Below are 10225 nucleotides of genomic sequence, written 5' to 3'. Positions count from 1 at the left end.
TCTCAAAACTTAATAACTGACACATCTGAAACTTACACATTCCCACAATCGGTTGAAAAATATTTGGTGGGAAAACAAAGTCAATCTGGATATCATAGCCTGGGTAAACCACATCAACCAGAGGATGGGTTTCTAACAACTGAACTTCCTTATGGACATCACTAGGTTCAGGAAAACGTGTATGAAGATAATCTTGTAAAATGGTTGAGGCACATATGTCAAGTCCCAAGTGAGGGACCTTGCTAATAGTTAAAGCACATGGAGAATGATAATCACCCCCAAACTTAGAGTTTTCAGTGTCTCTAAAAAGACTAGTCACAACTTCCTCAATTTCTAGATCGTTGGAATCCTGAAAATAGTCAATTGCTTCTTCTAGGTTATACTCAAGTGACGCATCCTCACTCATATTTAATAGTTGTACGAGTTCATTTTCTTCGTCTAAGACCATTGTTTCTAAATCACTAGACTCTAAAACGGTATTCTCAAGATAAACTCGTTCCTCTAAACCATTATTGACTTCGTAATCAAAAGGAAATACTACATCATCTAAAGAAGTGGTATCTTTAATCAAATCCTCGTCCTTTTGAATAGGTGAATAATCATTAAAATTATCGGGATCTGAACCAGAAATAACCATAAAGTTTATTTGGAGTAACAAATTCCTGATCACTATACTTATATATTTCAAATTCTTCATCAACACTATCCACATCATAATCATCATAATAACATGAAAATGGTTGAACTTCATCTAAACAAGTAGTGTTACCAATTTTATCCTCGTCATCTTGATTATGCAAATTACTATCCTCATTTTCAAGGGTACTATTGGAACCACTGTATTGGAAATTAAGATTATTTCGAGCAATTCTTTCGTTCGTCTCAGCTATCAGCTTGAAGGATTCCTCTATAGAAAGTTCTCTTTCGTCATAAACTAAGTTATTCATCTCAGCTAACTTACGTGTCGACTCCTCTAATTTCCTGAGGGACTCTTCTAAAGGAGAAATATAAGAATTTTGCTCATATGACCGGTGCGTGTGTGGATAGTAATTGGGCTCATCAAGGTATGAGCCATAACCTTGAAAAGGCTGATGTTCCCAACCACTATTCACACTATGGTCAAAGTAGTAACGTCCATTTTGAAACTCAGTCGAATATTCGTTGTATTGGCTCTTGTAATACCAGTTCGACATTCTATTGCAGGGGTGTGAGTTGTCACACAAAATAAAACCCACTGACAGGGGATTCGTGGGTGGATAGAGTCTTACCTCCCGTACCAGACGGGCGATGAACCGTTGAAGTCGACTCAGGCCACCGACTCCAATGTCAGTGTACGAACCCGAGGGGCCGAGACAGTATCGTAACTGTCGTCCTTCCCTGCAAACATTTTATATTTAATCTTAACCCTTCCTTAGGGTTTAAAAATAATAATATCCAAGTCCAAAAAGTGTCCAAAAATAAAAAGAAAAATTACAAAAAAATAAAACCCTATTTACAGCTTCTAAAAATAAAACAAAATAACTATACACAAAATATTCTTCTTCACTCCTTTCAGATTCCTCTTTTCTTTCCTTCTTTGGCGATGCTTTCCTTTTATAACACTTTTTCTTTCCTTGTAGCTTCGCTCCAATCTGAAAAGAATCGAAACTACCAAAGGCGTAAAAGAGAACAAAAATTCTAAAAGAAATAAAATAAATCTAAAACCTAATACAAATCCGCGTCGGCGGCGCCAAAAATTGATGTAGTTTTTAAGTGGTAGTAAAGTTCGTTCAACTCGGATTGTGTGGACTCGATTTTAGACTCAAATTAAAATAGAAAACTTAAAAAGAAATTGTTATCAAGATTATAAAAAGCACTGAGACTCAAGATTCCACCAATCTCCAATTTTTATGTGATTTAATCTAGTCAATAATTATGCAACTCTTTACGTTTGAAGTGATTCTAATATTCGCCTAGACAAGTATATTCTCAAAACAATAGCTGTAAATCGAAAGCATGGACCATCAAAAGACTTAACCTAAGCATGACCCATCAATTGAGAACACAACCACTTAATCAGAATCATAAATTCAATTTCAGTTCAGTGCAAATAATCATAAAAGAATTACAAAAATTAAATTAAATAGAATTTACCACATAATATTTGGAAAAATGGCTTCCTCCGTCTCCTCAGCAACGAGGTTTAGCTCCTCAGATTAATCACTTGCTCACAATATTTGTTCTTAGCCCAAAAGTTGATTAAAAGAATGAAAAACTATAAAAGTGATTGTTTGCAACGATGTAATGGCGTTGCAAAACAAAGGACTGATTGTTACAAAGAAGTTACTGTAGCAGCGTTACAAATTTGAGACACTTTTCTTATTTGCAACGTTTGTTATTCAGCAGCAGCAGCAGAAACTTGGGTTTTCCTGCAACTTGATCAATTCAGCTCTGTGGTGTTACAAACTCCTCTGCGACAGCTCCAATGACTTCGTCCCATTCCTTGGGACTCGAACACACCTTTTATACTCCTCAGAAACCTAAAAATAACGATTAAATTCCTCTTTTTCTTTTCGTGCAAGCCACGACAATAATCTTCTCTGCCAACTTCCTTACGCGTTTCTAAGACTTCCAAATCATCCGAAACTCTTCCTTAGATAGAATCTCACCTTAGGAAACAATATCACGCCTTTAGTCTCCCTGAAATTCCTAAAATAATTCCACAAAGTTTCTGTGCAAAACTCAAACTCTGTTTCCTTTTTCTGGATTATCCAGCCCAATTTGATCGATTCCAGCGCACATACCAAGCCTGTTATGCTCAATCACGTCCAGCCCAACAAATTTCAGCGATTGAATCTCTCTAAAACACCTTCGAAATCCAACCCAAAGTTTGGTTCTTTGCTGGATATTTTTCCCGCCAAAATTTCATTCGAATTTGAGAAGAAAGTGACCTCCCCCTATCCTGTGCTGGTCTCCCTTTAGCAGATGCCTGGAAATGGGTCACCCCTTAGTAATTAGGTTACCCCTTATCCAAAGGGAGATTCTGTATAGTAATTTTCTCCCACGAGCGCAAAAACCACTTTTTTAGCCAATTTCGCCGCAAAAGCTTATTTCTCCAAAAATACCTACAGGGACATAAAAAGCCATAATAAATATAAAATCGAGCACTAATAATATATACAATTGAGATTATATAAGACACAAAAATGTGCCTATCAGGCGTCTGTGACACTTCAAATCAGAAAAGATGCTGCAGGTTTGATTACTTTCATCTCCATATGGTGTCCGGAAACTCACACGGCTATATGTAGATGGGGTGATATGACCATTTCTTTGCAAAGCGTAGCTTTTCTGTTGAGTCTTCCAATAATTGGTAAACTTGACGTCATCCTGTCCGAGGAAGAAAAGGAAATACATACCACCTTGGTCACAAAAGCAACAAGATATGTTCGGAAGGATTATGAGGAAAAGTGCTTCTATAACTGGTGGGTGTCTGAATGGTTCCCTGATAAGCCGAAGTCGGATCAGGTGCTAGATGATACACTCCATGTTGCTGCATTTTTAGCTCTATGGTTATCCAAAGACATTTTTGATAACGGCTCTGGCAAGAAGGATATAAGGCAGAATCTCATCAAGTTCGTTATCAAACTAGCGAAAGGCGTTGTTCTTCCCACCGGCAGTTTGTTCCTCGGTTCTTTATACACTCATCTGGATCATTTAGTAGCGGATATTTATGTCTCTAGTCGGTAAATGAAAGTAGACTCGTACGTCCATGTCGCCTTTCTCCAACCATGGTTGTGGGAGCATTTCAAAAATTACGCTCCTAACCCGAAAACCTCATTTCCTGATACATATTGCGGCTCTAGGATACTCCACTGGTTGGAGAGGCGTCCAAGACCTGGTTCAAAGCTCATTGATATTCTTGACAACACGCATGCAGTTAACTTTCGTCCTTGGTCTCCGGTCCACGCCTCCATAGTTCAACCAGGCACTTTTGCTTCCGCTCCGAACGTGACATTGCATTCTGCTGACGAGAATATGAGCATTGGAGAAACTGTGTTCTTGAGAAGCTGCATACCTGGGTATGTGCCATCTTTTTTCAGAGGGTCTTGTGAAGTAGTCCCTTACAACATTGACTGGGCTGCTCGACATATGGGCTTTGATCAGGTTGTCCCATTCCGCCACCCACTGAAAGCTCCAGATGAATTTCTACCCGTCGTTCTTGATAATAGCGTCTTTGCACTAGATAAAAGCCTTCCGTTCTTGCTCTCAGAACGAAGACTGCTGACGACTCCCAAATATAATGTGTTTTGGCAGGATGAGTTCCTTGTTATCCATCAATTCGTGCAAGATGTTGTGACAGATCCACGCGGTAACCCCTCTTCTAAGATTTTAGCAAAGAACCCCTTGTTGAGGGAGCCTTCTCCAATTAAATGGAAATCTCCTAGCTCAAATGGGAACAGTCCCCAGAAAGCAAGATCAAAAATTCGTGAAGGTGGCTTCCGATCGGATTCGACGGCTCTCGTAAAGTTTAGTTCTTCCAACATGCAAGTACGTATGACTTCCTCTCTGATTCGGCCGTATTGCATAAATATTATGAATTGTCTCCACTAAACATCTCTTCCCCTTTTGACTCAGGGTCTTAACAAGATAAATGCCTTCACCAGACTTGCACATGGCCAGAAAATGACGCCTTCTGAAGAAAATTCTAGCGATACTGAGACCCTTAACAGCGAAGAGGAAGAAGAAAGCTCAGAATCCGATGGTGATGGGAAAAGTACTTCATAGCGTAGCAGTGAGTCTTCTTCCAGTCCCAGTGGGCCCGCAGATGAGTCGGTGAGTTTCCCACACGTTTTCTTCTTGGAATATTTATTTATATGGAATAAATATTCAATTGGTGATATTTACAGGAAGAAGCCGCTTCTGAAAGTAACCCTGAGATGGAGATCCATGGCAATGAAGATGTGACTATGTCTTCAATCATGGAAACCGTACCCGTTGGTAATATGGAGATGGAGGTTGATCTCCATGAAGATGCTGATGTGTCTCCAATAGTGGAAAACTCTGTTGTGACGACGGGCGTGATTGTTCCCAAAGAATCTTTGCTAACTGCGCATCCAGCTGCAGGTGTCGTTTTCGATCCTCCGTTTGAGGCTCCTTTTGAGGGTCACGTGTTGATTGGAGGGTTCAGAGTGCCAATGAAATACGCGGAGCTATATACAAAAATATGATAAATGTATGGACATGTCGCAACAACTAAAAAGGTCACCAGCCGATTTGCGTTGGTTAAGCGTGTAGAAGAAGCTTTATCCTCAATTCATGACATGTGCAACGTGACCGGCCACACTATCTCGGGACATGTAATTTCGAGTTGGAAGTTTCACTGAGATGTGTGTTTATACTTTGAGTTTAACGTCTCCTGGTTCTGTGAAGGATTTTCCAAGATCCAAAAGCTGCAGGCTGAAGCGGTTGAAGGTCCTTCCGTGGATTTGATTAATCAACAAGAGGCGTCGAAATGTTGTCTCAGGAGTTGAAGATGAAATAGGTGGCTCTTCAAAGCATGAAGGATGCTTTCTTCAAGAAGAATGAGCCATTGTTGCGCAATTTCCGTTGAATGTGTTTTTTTTTTTGAACTTCCTTCTCTTAGGTTTTGGAAAGGAAAGAGACGCCTCTTTTTATGGTTTGATTTTCTGGTTTTTTGGATTGATAGATGACTGTCTTATAATAATTTTTTGAATTGGTTTACTTTTTGGAATGGATCATCATTTTTGGAATAATGGCTCTTTGATCAATTGATATGCTGGAATTCGAATTATGAATGTAAGTAGCACAATTATTCTAGAAAATTGTGAAACTGTGGATATTGCATGAAAAGGGAAAATATGGAATGATATGAACTCTTGGGACAATTGGGTTATCGGTTTCCACAGTCAATACGGAATTAATGTTTGTGTACACTTTTAATAAGTTCAAAACAATAGGTTGTGTAAACATTGTCTGACAAAAATTACTCGCTTTAGGGTCTTTCACCAACACTGAATCTTCAGGGCATAAATCCGAGTTTTTGTGTGACGTCATCCTTGACACGAGAAATCCCCAGTCATTCTTTATTGTTTGTGAAACATCTTTATGTCGATTCGCGGTAAGGCGTAGAACTCTAGTCCCCAGACGCAATTCCCCTGAATCTATTTTTTCTTGGACGATGCGCTTCAAAGCATTGCATTCACTGGTAGGAAAATCTGTGATAATGGAAATACCTTGAATCTAGCACTTCTTGATCAGTGGGTAGGCGCCATATAGGGGGTAGTTGAACTACTCCCTCTTGTACCCAAATCTCCAGTAGCTCTATAACTCTTCTGATAGGAAACGGGAAGCATTGATATTTTGAGTCCAGCTTCTCTCGCATCTATGGCTGCCGTGGCGGAAGTTCCTGCAGGCCTTGGCATGAATCTTTCTTTGAGAGCGGAACTGACGCTTGCGCGATCATTGATTCATGAGCGGACCGTTTGCTTCTACAATATTGTTGAAATCTAATTTTTCTTGAGGGATCTGCATCAGTGGAAGAAACACGAGGTGGTTGGGCTGAATATGCGTCTTAGAAGATTTCCCCCTCTTCAGGTGCCACTTTCTTAAGTAAAGCAGTCATGGATGCGGACTATTGGACGACCCTTTGAACCTCCGCGAGGGTTTGGAGGTAAATGTTTTCCAAAAAAGCTTCATAGGCCGGCTCTTTACCTTTGTCCTGTAGACACTGCGCATACTTGGCAAATCTCCTTCCTTGATATTGCGAAACTGTCTTGTCTCTCTGGTGGAATCCAATTGGCTGTTATTCCCCTTCTCGTGGCTACGCGATCCGTTTACATCTTCATTGATACTAGAAATACAGGACTTGGCTAGAGGTTGAACGTCCTTCGTATTATTCTGGAAATTGGTGAGATCTTTCTGACAGGTATTCGCCGATTCTTTCCTCAATCGACTTATCATACTCTTTAGGAAACGAAGCGTTTCATTTTTCCGCCTAATAATATCAACTTGGTTTGAAGCCATATCCTCTAGCATTTTTATTACGCCTTCCATGGTGGTTGGCTTCCGGCAGTTCATTGCTTTTGAAATGATCGAATGACTAGGATACATTTGGGAATTTGGAATCTTTGACTGAAATGAGTTTTAGTTAATGATTGGATTAAACCTAAGACCAATTGGGATGGAAATGAAATCGAAAATTAAATTCAATATTGCAACCGAGAGATTAATCTCCCACTGTGGTCGCTAGTTGTTTATGGGTGAAAACTGTTTCTGCTGGTTTTGGTAAATTTGGGTGTGCGGATGAGAAACGAGTCTAAACCTAAAACAAATGCACTGCACGGGAGTACTTTAGATTCGAGAGATCAATCTGTACAATTCTGGCCTAAACCAAGAAATGGCCGTTCCAGTCTTGCTTCGGTCACAAAGTGAAGGAGAAGGGTTGGTCTTAGGGAGGGAAGCGAAGAAGGTGTTGAGACCAGAATGGTTAATTCTGAAGGTGTGGTTATTTTATGACTTGTATCATAATTTGGAACTGGCTTGCGTAATGAAAGCTATCAGTTCTTTGGTATTTTTCTGTATACTATATTGTTGTTCCCACCAAAACTTGTTGCTTGATGGAAATAGGTAAAACCTATTTATACAAGTCATAATTGAATACACCCTGGTCTCATAGGATGTGGGAGTGATTGAATGATGGAAGAGTGGAGTAACATGTAACTGCCAGAAACCACGCCTCCACTATGAAGGAAGCGGGTTTGTTTACACCCACTACTTCTTGCCTTCACTAACTGCCCTGCTTTCCTGACACTTTCTTATGATGGACGTGTTGCACGCAGCACGCTTTAAACCGCCAGACCAATACCCTGATGAGCATCCCCAAGTTTGTGACATGCTTGATGTCTCGAGTGTTTTTCGAGAAAAACGTGTAGCAGATTGCTACGTGTGGCAAGTCAAAGTCAAGAAACTTTCCATAGGAAAATAGCACGTGATGCTATTAGTCTTGCCTTGGCTGGCCGCCTAAAACTTGCCACAGGCCTGTCAATTCCATGGCGAATTTGGATGACCGAGATTGTAGCTTATGAGAAAGGATGGTCATTGATTATGGCCAAATTTTGTTGTATATCAAAGTGGCGCCATTGGCATGGTGGAGCCTGGCGTAGCCTTGAATAGTGGCATGCCAGTGGCGTAGCCGTGACAACTGTTTTGGCATATAGGTGTTAGACCCAAATATGGCTTCGGCAACATTGGCCCTATTGCCACATCAATCCCAATGCTCTGGAAAACGTTACTTGGCTTGGTTAGCATAGCAATTTTAACTAAATTAGGGTTTGTCGTGGAAAAACCCTAATTAGTGCATACGGCATGCGACATGTGGCATGTGGCTGTGGCACATCTATGTTTTGTGCAAATGGTGCCATAGCCACGCCAAAGGATCCATAGCCAGGCCATCATACGGAAACGTCCACAGGAGCAAGGATTACCAAGAGTGGCTATGATATGGCGTCTTTATTAGGGATTCCTGGGTCCCGCACGGCTCTGGCATGTTGTGGGGACCGAAGTGGCATAATTTGTACCACGACTGGAAATTAGGGTTTCAACCATGCAATGTCGTGTTTCTGGTTAGGATAACCCCATTGAAGCTTGTTATGGCGTTGGCCACGAACAAAAGATGGGTTGGCACGTAAGTGCACTATTTATGGTATGTTGCCATGTTCGGCATGCTACTGCGGCAAAGTATCACCTTTGGCATGTATGTTTAGCGCATCGGCTCGGCATGGCATGTTTGGCATGCCATTAACATGTGGAACGGAATGGTGCGTTTAGCATGCCATTGGTACATTTGGCATGCCATTAGCATGTTGGTGCGATTTTTGGGAAACAAATTGCCATTATGACCCACTGGCGCACTTTTGCCTCTTTTAATACTGTGGCAAGTTTAGAGCAACCTGATTGGTCAACATAAGAGAGGTCGGCCAAGCATGGGCGTGGCCACACTTCTAACGTGGGTGTGGCAAGTTTAAAGCGACCTGATTGGTCGATGGGAAATAGGGCCGGTAAGTATGGGCCCAGCCACAACTTATGTGCGTGTGGAGGATTTAAGGCGACCTGATTGGTCGATGGAAATAGGGCCGGTTTTGGCAACATAGGGCATGGCCAATGGCAAATGGCGTCGGCTGGCCTAAGGCATGGCCAAGACTCCCTTTTCCACTGCTCCTATTATGCGGCTCCTTTATTTCTTGTTTTCTGATTCTGGTCAAGATTTTGCGCCCACTAATCCATGGAGGATTTAATTACCTAGTCTTCCTAGGCTTAATTTTGACAGTCAAGGTCTAGTATGCTGCACGAGGCGCAATACCCTAATTTACAAATTAGTCAGGGTAATATTTGGATCCTGTGAATTATCACAAAATTGATTGAATTATATGTGTTGACACAGAGTTCTTTAAGTTCATTGCCAGAGAGCAGTACGATTTCTGATTGAATACTTTATGCAAAGACCTTATCCTTGATACTTGGAAATTCGTGCTCCTCTGTTGCGAGTGAACACAAATTGTCATTCCATACCAACATTAAGGGTTCAGCCATGAAACATAACACAGATGCATTCAAAGAAACTTATATTAACTGAATAATACAGGCAAGGTGCCAAAATTTACAGAATATCTGGGATTGTTGCTACATGCACCATTCTAGGTAAATTTCATGAGAAAATATTGAGTTGCTCAATAAATGCGCCAGTGAAGAGGTTGAACACTCATCACTTTTACATGGATCCGTTTCTTTGTAGAGTGATGGCACATTAAATGCTGGGTTTTACAAATTTAGCCCTGAACTAAAAACCACCATCAACAGCAGCATCAGCTTGATGGTCTTTGTCCTACTAGTATTATATACATATAAGCTTTCCACAGAAGTTTTGTAGTCCCAACCCAACAACTTGTTAGTAAGAGCGTGCAACTTCGACCATTCTATCTACGGACAATGATCTCCTTCTGCAATTGATTTTCCGGTAACACACAAGCCTAGAATGTTCTGAGCATCATCTGGGATCAAGGTCATCTCGCCAAACGGGAAGTGCATGGTATCTGATTCACCATGATACCTTTCGATGAAGCAATTGACTGTCACAATATCTGGCTTCACATAATGTTTAACCAAAGGATATAGACCAAAATCCTTTACTAATGTTTGGAACTCTTCACATTCCGTAGACAAATTC

Source organism: Papaver somniferum, chromosome 11 (genome assembly GCF_003573695.1).
Source record: "Papaver somniferum cultivar HN1 chromosome 11, ASM357369v1, whole genome shotgun sequence".
Taxonomy (NCBI): Eukaryota; Viridiplantae; Streptophyta; class Magnoliopsida; order Ranunculales; family Papaveraceae; genus Papaver; species Papaver somniferum.
Note: the sequence above shows the minus strand (reverse complement) of the source record.